The sequence below is a fragment of the Amphiprion ocellaris genome, chromosome 6, assembly GCF_022539595.1.
Source record: "Amphiprion ocellaris isolate individual 3 ecotype Okinawa chromosome 6, ASM2253959v1, whole genome shotgun sequence".
NCBI classification, from domain to species: Eukaryota; Metazoa; Chordata; class Actinopteri; family Pomacentridae; genus Amphiprion; species Amphiprion ocellaris.
Window position 1 is genome coordinate 32,219,406 of NC_072771.1, and position 8,419 is coordinate 32,227,824.

The 8,419-nt window shown below is 35.9% G+C and overlaps 1 long non-coding RNA gene across 3 annotated transcripts in view; it reads right to left on the reverse strand.

The window, feature by feature from the left end:
• Window positions 1–74: 74 nt before the first annotated feature.
• LOC129349152 (uncharacterized) overlaps window positions 75–8,419 on the reverse strand; it is a 14,059-nt gene continuing 5,714 nt past the window's right edge. For 2 of the 3 annotated variants that reach the window (XR_008602038.1, XR_008602037.1), the window contains exon 3: window positions 6,218–6,671. This is a non-coding gene — a long non-coding RNA (uncharacterized LOC129349152). Of the gene's footprint in view, window positions 240–1,832; window positions 1,891–6,217; window positions 6,672–8,419 lie in introns of those variants that run through there. The other variant, XR_008602039.1, reaches the window with a different exon arrangement.

The following is an 8,419-nucleotide window of genomic DNA, read 5'->3' on the forward strand; positions in this document are numbered from 1 at the left end:
ACCTGTCAGAAACCCATTATACAGAGTCAGCCAAAATAATGTTTACACACATCAGGAAAAGAAAAACTTGCATACATATTTCAATACTAAATTTATTCATACATCACCAGATTAATAAAAGTTATCTTTGGCCTCAACAATTACAAGAGGTGCTCAAAGTGGTGGCCACTGGCTTCCAGACATTTCTGTTCTGTTGTAGACGTCACTTGTTGATGCTCCATTCATGAGGGTAGCGCCATCTGTTGGGAAAACATCGTACAACAGGACACAGAGTTGTGATTTGATCAAACTTAGAAAGAGGAATCTATATGTATAGAAGTACTTATACAAATGAAATATTTATAAAAGTTTTTCTTTTCCTGATGTGTATACATTATTTTGGCTGACTCTGACTCTGTGAACTTAATGAGAACAAAATTGTCAAAGATTTAAGGCGGAATATTCCTTTAAATCAACCTAACTTTTTGATCATTATCAAGTGAGAAACCTCTTCCAGACTCCTCATAATGATGTTTGAGATTTATGCTGCTGTTATTTGTTTAGTCCAGACAAAATGACAGAAATCCACAACTGTAATTTTATTTCAGGACTCGGTTATTAAATGTCAAAACAATCCATGTGACTCTAAAAACTCAACAGCTTTACAAACTCTAAGATTAAACTCTCCACAAGGATCCAAAATAAGTTGGACTTCTACATGAGAGCTTTAATTATTTTTCATCTACTTCCTGAAAGGTTTGGTCAATAAAAAAGACAAAAACTATTTTCAGCTGAACTAAAGACAGACTGTGTGATTTTTCTGCTCACATGTTGTGTTGTTGTAAACTTACTCTTTCAAATAAATAGCCTCCTAACCCCCTGGAAACCAGCTTTTGTCCTGTTTTTGTGTTGCTCCTCCGTGACCCCAGACAGCCGGGTCCTAATGTTTTTTGAGCAACACACCATACTATGACATTTTTACAATGATGGTTCTACTATGGAACCAGTTTGACATGTTCAGGTTTTCTTTGTGTGAAAACTCAGAGATTTCAGGTATCAGAAGGTGGTTTTCAACTTTCTTTGTTAACTTTCTGCTTCAACTTTAAACTAAATTTCCTTCACTAACCCCGCCCTCTGGACTTCCAGGAAGCTGTGTTCCTATTGGCTGTCCAGGTGGCTGCTTGGTGTTATCAGGAACACCTGAGCAGCTCAGTGTCTTCCTGCTTTATTTAGCTGCAGTCAAACATTTCCTCTGCTTCTCTCCACCACTGAACCGGGTTTGGTTCTGTTGCTTTAGTGTGTTTGTTAGGCGTTGGCTTGCAGCTTCCAGCAGTAAAATCGTTTTTAATGTGTTTCTTGGTGTGTTTTAGGGCTTTGTACTGGATAGTTGTCTTGGTAAATGTGGTTCTTTAGCCACAGTCAGCACATGGTGCAGTGATTAGTGGATTTGGTACAGCTGAGTTGTGTCTTTATCTTGGCTGTAGTGAGTCTTTAGAGGTTTTTGGTCAGACACATTCTGTATTCTTGTTTGTGAACCAGCGTTGGTTGTCCAGAAGGTAAGAGTTCCTGTCCTGATTCTCTGTTCTCAGAGGTTCTCTGGTAGGCTGCAGGAGACTTTAGTGTTTGGGTTGTGCTAGTTTGGTTTTTGTATGGTTTCATTTGGACAACTATCTTGAGGCCCCTCCATGTGGTTTAGTGAGGTTTTCTGGAACAGTTCTACAAAGCAACCTGCAGCAGAATAGACTTTGAGAGTTTTTAGGAAGTTCTGGAGACCAGACTTTAGAGCAGCAGAAACATTTGTCAGCAGTTTGAGCAGGAGAAGGTGAGCTTCAGAGTAGAAATGAGACAGAAACCTTCTTGACCCGTGTGGTGAGGTCCTGTACCAAGAGTTTGAGTCTGTAGTTCTTTGGTCTGAAAGCACAAGAAGAGTCGACTCATTAAAGGAGAAAACAGGAGATATTGTTGGTTCTTCTGTCGCGCTGCAGTTTCCTTAGACTGAATATCAAGTTTAAATTTTAAATGATTTAACATGTGAGCCCAAGAAGACTTCAATAAACTCCCTCCATCCCCTGGACACAACATATTTTATTACCATGTTAAATCTTTTTTTTTTTTTTTTTTTTTTTAATGTTTTTGAGTTTTAATCATAGTTTTAGCATAGTTTTTTTTCTCTTTGCTTGTTTAGTTTTGTCATCTGTGTGAAAGGTGCTAAACAAATAAAGTTTAATTGATAAACTGAATAACTGACTAACTCATGATTGTGACAACAAAAGTATTTTCATTGTGATTTAAGGGTTTATTTCATTTTTAAGGTTGGGGTTAAAGCTTTGACAGAAAAAACACATTAAAGAAATAAACTACATTTTAAAAAGCAATTAAATCAAAAGAAAAAACATTTAATACAATAAAACTTTTAAAAAGAAAATTTAACATTAAATACAATTAAATTATATTAAACAGACAAAATATTTAATTAGATAATTAAATAGAAGATACAAAACATGTAATTATGAAATTAAACAAAATTTCTTACACAAAAATATTAAATATTAAAGATGAAATAGTTTAGATAATTAAACATTTAAAAAATACAATTAAACAAGAAGAATATTAAACATTTAAAAAAATACAAAACATTTAATTAGATTATTAAACCTTTTACAAGGCGAAACGTTTAATTAAAAATTGAATGTTTAATTTGAAAATTAAATCTTTAAGACAATAAAACTTTAAATAGGAATTAAACAGAAAATACAATGAAGCATTTAAAAAGGAAATTAAACATTAAAAGGTGGTAAAACATTTAAAAAGAAAAACAAAGATTTAATCGAAAAATTAAACATTGGGAAAGAAGAGGAAATTTTTCAAACAAGCTGATGAAACATTTCAAAAAAACAACAAACATTAAAAAGACGAAACATTTTGAAATCAAATCACACATTAGAAAAGAATAAAATGTGAGAAAAGAGCAAAACTAAACATTTAAAAAGAATCAATCTAAAGACAAAACATTTGAAAAGACACCAGTTAGACTTTAGAAGATCAAATTAAACAGAAGAGACAATAAAACGATCAAAAAGAGCAAAAACAGATAAAGGTCTTAACGCGTTTTGTAGTCTGAAATGAAAACATCAAGTTGTTTCTTCAAACGTTTCCTCTTTCTATGTTCTTGGTTTGATTGTGGACAGATTTACTAACAACTCATTTAAGAAAACTGCTTTCAGGATAAAGTCTACTAGTAGTTGAAGGCATTGATCAAACTAATGTTACCTTCTGATCTCCACAAACTTTACTGTTCAGTGAAGAGAATCAAAGTTTGTTGAGGATTTCTAAAAAACCCACAGGTGAAGGTCTGAGAAGAACTCAGATGGATGATCTAAATGTGAAATCAAGACTCATGGTCACAAGTTTTAAGGCTTCTGTTAACCAGAAAGTTGAAACTAACAGAGAAGTACTGAGAAACTTTTAAGATTTCAGTCCTCAGACTGTCTGAAGGTTCAAACTAACAGAGAAGTACTCAAGAACTTTTAGGTTTTCAGTCCTCAGACTGTCTAAAGGTTCAAACTAACAGAGAAATACTCAGGAACTTCGAAGATTTCAGCCCTTGGACTGTCTGAAGGTTCAAACTAACAGAGAACTACTGAGGAACTTCGAAGATTTCAGTCCTTGGACTGTGTGAAAGTTCAATCCAACAGAGAACTACTGTGGGACTTAGAAAATTTCAGCCCTCAGACTGTGTGAAAGCTCAGGTCCTGAGGACTCGGGAGGTGTGGAGGCTTTGAAAAGTCTTGGAACTGAGGGTTCAACCCTCCAGCACAAAGGCAGAAGTCCAACCTCCTGAGAAAAACGGTCGAGAAAAGAGAAAGTAAAAAAAAAAACTCGAAAACGACAAAAAATAGATGATAAATGCGCAAAAAAAAGAAGAATTAGTATCTGAGCGAATAGCTCAGGGGAAAAGAAGACGGACTACCAAGTGGAAGGTCGCAGGTTCAAGACCCGCCACCGGCAGTTTTCTTTGTTTGTCTTTGTCAGAATTCTGAGAAAATTTAAGAAGTGTCTGGTCTTGAACCAGCGACCTGCAGCTCCATAGGCAAATCCTTAACTCACTGAGCTACAGATCAGATAAAAAGAAATGATTTCGTCGTCCCTTTGACATCGTAGTTTCTGAAGTGACCACATGGGTGGAGCCAAGGCGGAGTCTGGGTGGAGTCAGGGCGGAGAGTAGGCGGGGAGGTGGGTGGCGGCCTCCCCCCTCTACTCCCCCACGTCCCCCCACCACCCACCACACCTTCCCCCGCCCGACGAGTTCTTCGAGTCTCAACAGGTTTTCCCGAGTTTCTGGAGTTTCCACGAGGTCGGAGGCAGAACAAGTTGTCATGAAGAGATGTTGAAGTCGGCCAGGATGGACTGACTTTTTACAGCAACGAGAAGGAAGACGACTAGAAGAGAAGGTCTTTAACCACCATCCATAAAATCCATGGAGTCGGCTCCAGAGAAATGAAGGGAGGTCAACTTTTATCAACCTCCATCCAGATGTTCAACTTCATATCTTTGACATTTTTAGCACCACAAACCTTTAGTATCACACTTTATTATCATTTATTAGAACTTTAATGGAATCCACCAGCAGATTTAGTTTTTGTTGAGAAACTTTATTCTTGTCATCGTGGGACTGCAGTATTTAAAACTCTTCCTTCTATTTGACCTCATGTTTATTAGTTTTAGTGGAGAAAGTTATTTTAGTTGTTGATTAGTCTCTTAAAAACCAAATAATAAATTGGATTAGTCAGGAGGTTTAAATTTCTTACTTTGTCATATTTTAAATATGACAAAAAAATATAAAAATAAAGCGTCTTGAGACAATTTGACCTGTAATTGGTGTTATATAAATAAAATTGAATTAAAATTGTATGTATCTTGTAATGTTGGAGTAATTCAGCCATATATGTTGGAAAACACATTTTCTTTGTCCATTAATCTGTTGATTGTTTTCTCCAGTAATTCATTTCTTGTTTTGGTTTATAAAATGTCAAACCCAAATATATTCACTTTACTGTCATAAAAACCAAAAAGATTTACATTCATGATGCAGGAATCAGACAATTTTTCACTTTTTATCTTAGTTTAGTCAGAAATATAGTTGATTATGTGTGAATTGTTGCAGCTTGTGAGACGTAAAAGGTTTTAATCTTTGGGGCCGAGTGTCAAAAAACATTTAGAAACCAACATCAACAAAACACTCAACAAAGATTTGAACATCATTAAAGGGAAATCCAACTTTTGCATGACAATGTCTAATTAAAGGACATTTATTTCCAACGTAAATGTGTGATATTCATCCTCTGGAGCTTTCTCTTCACATCGTCTTCCACCTGGACTGGTTTGGTCGGGAGCATGTGCAACAAACATTTGAAAAACTGCACTTTAACATCAATGAATGACACTGAAGTTTAATCTCTACATAAATGAGACTGAGTCTGGATGTGCTGCTCTGTCATTAACTCCTAAGTTTAGGGAAAGTTCAAACAAAAGAGGACACAGTTCAGATAAGACTTGAGAATGAGCTTATTTTGAACCAACATCTCAGACTTTCTAAGCTTCAGTACCTCTAGCAAGATATTTTAACAACAAGCAACTGAAGAGATCCAGAAGTTGGAGAGAGTTAGCTTTAGCTGAGCCAAAGAACATGTGGGATGCTAACCTAGCAAACATCTCAGACTTTTCTCTGTGAATTCTGAGAAATAATTTCCTATTTAATGACAGAGCTACACATCTTAACTCAGTCTCATTAAAACAGACTCTAATTCAGTGTCATTCATCCATATTAAAGTGCAGTTACCCAAAATGTTTGTTGCATGAGCTCCAACAAAACCTGTCCAGGTAGAAGGCCACTTTGACAAACAGGAAGTGGAAGATTCCAAGCAGATTTATAGAAGGGGGAACCGGACTGTACTAAGTGTGGTCGAGTATAGAGGGGTGTTTTGTGGGTTTTTAAGGGTGATAATGATTATTAGTGAGACGTTTGGAGTAGATATTCATTTGCAGTAAATGAAAGTATTTAAAATCTTGGAGTTAAACTTAGAAGAACACAAACTCTAACAGAAAACTTTGTTGATATGTTTTTGTTTTGTTTACAGATGTTAAGTTAAAGGAGTTTTATTCGTGACGTATAACCAATCAAATCACTCCAGAAGACAGAGAGACCACAGGTAGATAAAGGTTCAGAGCCAAAGTAGCACCATTTTTAAATTGATTTATTACCGTAAATCAGTAAAAAATAAAATACTGATAATCAGTAAATCAGTCAGGCCACAATTACTACAATTCTACAATGTATGTCTCTTTCCTTTGACTTGTTATTTGTACAATATACAATGTATATGATGGTGTTTTTTCATACCGAAGGCTATACTGAGCCGCTGCATTCCTCCTCTGTTGTTTTCTGGATTGTACTCAGCTGCATGCCTTCGTCCATCCGGCCTCCGTTGACTCGTCCCGCCTGCCGTCTCTGGAGCTGAAGCTGGATTGGAACAGACAAAAGTACAGTCCAATCACGATGCCAGCTGCCTCTCAAAAGGCTCCTTCATCTGGCAGGTGGCAGCACTTCTTCTGAGGGGAAGCTGAGCTGGCCCTGCAGAACTTTGGAGATGTGTTCCAGTGGTTGGTGGATGTGTGGGGAGATAGAGAGGGACCTTTGAATTGTTCAGAAAGGAAAACAGGGAACCCATTGGTAGTTTTAGTTTAGGGTGCTACTGCGGTGTTTTTGGGTTTTAAGAGGTGAACAGTAAGAGTTTTCACGGCCTATTTTACCTTATTTCATCATATGGCACGTTTTCACAACGTTGAAAAATCGCATTTTTTTTTCGACATAGTCTACTATGGCGTTTTTTTGCGCCAAAATTCATGATTTTTTTTTTCAAAGAAAACCTTTCTGAAATGTTTTTCATGGCCTCCTTTACATTATTTCATCATATGGCACGTTTTCACAACATGTTGAAAAATCTCATTTTTTTTTCGACATAGTATACTATGGCCTTTTTTTGCGTCAAAATTCATCATTTTTTTTTTCAAAGAAAACATTTCTGGAGTGTTTTTTGCAGCCTGCTTTACATTATTTCATCATATGGCATGTTTTCACATGTTGAAAAATGACATTTTTCGACATACTATACTATGACGTTTTTTAAGACATTTTTGTCGACATAGTATACTTTGATGCTTTTGTGATATTTTTGTCGACATACTATGACTTTTTTGTGATACTTTTGTTGACATACTATACTATGATTTTTTTTGACGAGATTTTTGACGACATACTAAAGTGTAACATTTCTGACGTTATTTTTAACAACATACTGTACGATGACGTTTTTGTGACTGTTATCATTGCTGTCGTGTGTATAGTGTTGTTTTCTGTGATGTGTGCATGTCGAATATTCAAATAGAGCTGCGCTGCATCACCGCCAGGATTGGACGACAGGAGGTCGAGTTGGCGCAGGATTGGTCGGGCTGCCGACGAAAACCAGGATGATGTTGCCTCTGGGTCAGAGAGGGTCAGATAAGCGGGCCATCCTCCATGCCGTCCAGACCGGCACATATCCAGCACAATTTGTTTGTTGTATAGCAGAACAATGTACTGTAGTGAGCTGCTACTTTTTGTTTTATTCATGTTCACCTGTTTGAGTTAGAGAGGGAGGGAAGACTTTGTATTTAATTTTGTCCTTTTATTTTGATAGGTAAGTCGACCTCCTAAGGACTAGTGTGGTTTTGTTTATTATTTTTGGCATAAAGCTCACCCCTAATTCATTCACACCTTACCTTTGATTTGTTTTTGTTAACCTCCACCTTTGCTTTTCGATACACATTTAATGTAAATAAATTCTTTGAGAAAACTCTGTGTGTGCTGCTTCAGACACATGTAGTCAGGCACTTCATGTTGCGTTCAGTAACCCCTAGGCTGGGCGTAAGAGTGACATGTTTGATTACATACTTCACTATGATGTTTTTACATACTGTACTGTGAATTTTTGTACATACTTTACTATGACTTTTTACTATGGCATAATATACAATGAGATATTTGTTTCCTGTGTAAATTGATTTTACAACATGTAAAGGACTTTGGTCAAAATTGATTGTTTAGCATGTGAAATGCATATGTGAAATGCATAAAAAAAACCATTAAATTGGTATTGATGTCATTTTTTTAGCAACACTACATGATGACATAAAATACCTTCCTATGTCGGTTTTTGACATGCCATATTATGATCATTTTACGAATGTAATACACTTTGATATTTCTATAACATAAGCTAAGACAACAATTTTATGACGTTATGACTTTTTTTCACAGACAACTCCAAACTATATTATGACATTTTATTATTTTTTTTTTTAGAAAATATGACGTATCATAGATGTTTTTTCACCAGTTTTG